At 36.5% G+C, this 2367-nt stretch overlaps 1 protein-coding gene across 1 annotated transcript in view; it reads left to right on the top strand.

Annotated features, from left to right (window-relative positions):
• Positions 1-2367, top strand: part of angptl4 (angiopoietin-like 4) — a 183604-nt gene that overhangs the window by 13721 nt on the left and 167516 nt on the right. The window lies entirely within an intron of this gene.

Here is a 2367-nt window from a genome sequence, read left to right as displayed (position 1 = left end):
TATATATATATATATATATATATATATATTTTGTATATATTCTTGTTTCAGCTGCTCCCTTCATCAGGGGTCACCTCAGTGAACTAAGTTGCACCAAGACTTGGCAATTATTTTTACACAGGGTGTTCCTCCTGACACAACCACAGACACCGAGCTACCACAGCTCTCTGTGTGGAGCACATGGTGGGGGTTAAGGTGCCTTGCTCAAGGGTCCAGAGTGGAGCAAATGAGGGTGGAGACAGGTGTCTCACCTATCCCACCCACATTTTGATGTTGTCGGTACGAGGAGTTGAACCGACAACCTTCCGATCACAGGCCCACCTTCTCTAACCTCTACGCCACCACTCCCATACACTAAACAATAATAATGCAGTATAATATAATGCGGTGTATTAAACAGCAGCCTGAACATGAGTCTGTGGTGAGCAGATGGGTATGAATACAGCAGCAGGTAAGAAATCAGCAGCATGAATAATCAGCAGCACAAATAGCTTCATATCTGTAAAACTAACTAAACTGTAGCTGTTTTTCATGTTTTTCAGATCAGATGTCTGTGGCAGCCATGTTAAATCAGGTTAACCCTTTAATCTGTTGTAGACTCCAGCCAGTTGTTTTTTTTTTAATATCGTCTATTGGTTCGTGAGATATTTTGTTAACAGGCACAAACGAGGGCAAAAACCATTTTGTTGATAAAACCCTTCTCCTCATATTGATGTTTTTAAAATGACCATTAAGAAAACATCTTTGTGCAGTTTTCACGCTTTGTCCCAAAAGAAAAGATCAAATGAATAAATGAGCAGGTCACATTATGTCACGCAGCAGAATCCTGGCAGAGGTCTGTAGACTTCAATTATTTAAAATGCTGCTTTTGTATAACCAGGCAGAAATGTTCAGAGTGGGGGGGGGGGGGGCTGCTTGCAGTCCGCTGTGGGCTGAGTGTGGTGTTCAGGTGCTCCAGCAGAGTGTCCACAGCAGCACTAGAATAACCAACACTTCTTTTAAATAATCTCTTACAGCAAAACTGCTGAAGTCATCACCATCATCATCATCATCTATTTAATTAGTTTTAAGTGATTAATTGTTTTTTTTTATAGTGCAAATACTGATTCAGCAGCTACACTATTGTTTTAAACTTTAATTTTTCTGTTCTCGTTTGTTGAACAACCTCAGGAGTTTAGCCATCCATCGGAACGCTCCGTCCATTCAGCCGATGGAACCATGACGTTTTCATACAATTTTAAATGTTACAAAATATTTAATGCACGTTTTTCCAATAGCAAAACACTGAGATCTCTTGAAAAACATTGTTTTCCTTTAAATCTGCTTCACTATGCTCTAATACTGTCTTCTTATGCTACTTTTAGCTTTTAGCTACTGTTCTAGTATTTTTTACTTTTTAGTTCCCCTTTGTCTACTTTGGCTACTAGCTGGTCTGTTGGTACTAAAATGTACCATTCTCAAATGTTATCCTGCCATTTGTTGCTTTTAATTAGTCTTTGGCTACTTGTAGCTTTTAGCTAACCTTTTAAGACATTTAGGTTCTAGCTAGCATTTTATTACTTTTAGCTATCATTTTGCTTTGTTTAGCTTTCAACAAGCAGATTGCTATGTGCAGCTTCTAGTCTTTTGATAATTTTAGCTACCTTTATGAAACTTTGGTTTTTAGTTTTATGATTAATGTTTATTCATTTCTCTTAGTTCACCATGATCTACTTTTAGCTATTTTTAGCTAAAAGCCTTTAGCTGTGTTTAGCTTCTATATAGAATGTTACTACTTTCAGTTCTCATCTCATTACTATCAGCTCTGGGTAAGAATGTTTCTACTTTGAGCTTTAGCTAGTCTTTTTCAACCTTTAGTTGGGATTTGATACTTTTGGCAATTGACTAAACTTTTGATTATTAAAATTTTAGATCGTGTTTTGCTGCTTGTAGCTAGCCTTTTATTATATTAACCTTTAAGCCACTGTTTTCATTATTTTACGCTGTGTTATGTTTTTAACAAATCAGTTTCAACTTCACTAGTTTTCAGTAGTCATTCAGTGGTCACGTTTTTTAACAGAAAATTCAGTGTCTCTAGTTTATCAAACAAATTTAAACAGCTCAGATCAATTGACATTTGTTTTGCAAGAATTAACCACAAGTTCTAAAGAAGCAACAACAAATGTCAAATTGTATGAAGTCAAACATTACTTTTATTAAACCCGTCCTCACAACAACTCGTCCAGTAAAGAACACGTTCCAGGTGAAACCAGTCAACGGTTTCAACACAAGACGTACTAAACTCAAAATGACAAGTCAACTAGATAAGGTTATACTTCTACCACTCCCTTGAATATGTAAAACATAAAGTTTTGACATTATGCTTCA

This window comes from Nematolebias whitei, chromosome 9 (assembly GCF_014905685.2).
Source record: "Nematolebias whitei isolate Nwh7 chromosome 9, NemWhi1, whole genome shotgun sequence".
NCBI lineage: Eukaryota > Metazoa > Chordata > Actinopteri > Cyprinodontiformes > Rivulidae > Nematolebias > Nematolebias whitei.
This window is presented reverse-complemented; position numbering and strand designations above follow the sequence as displayed.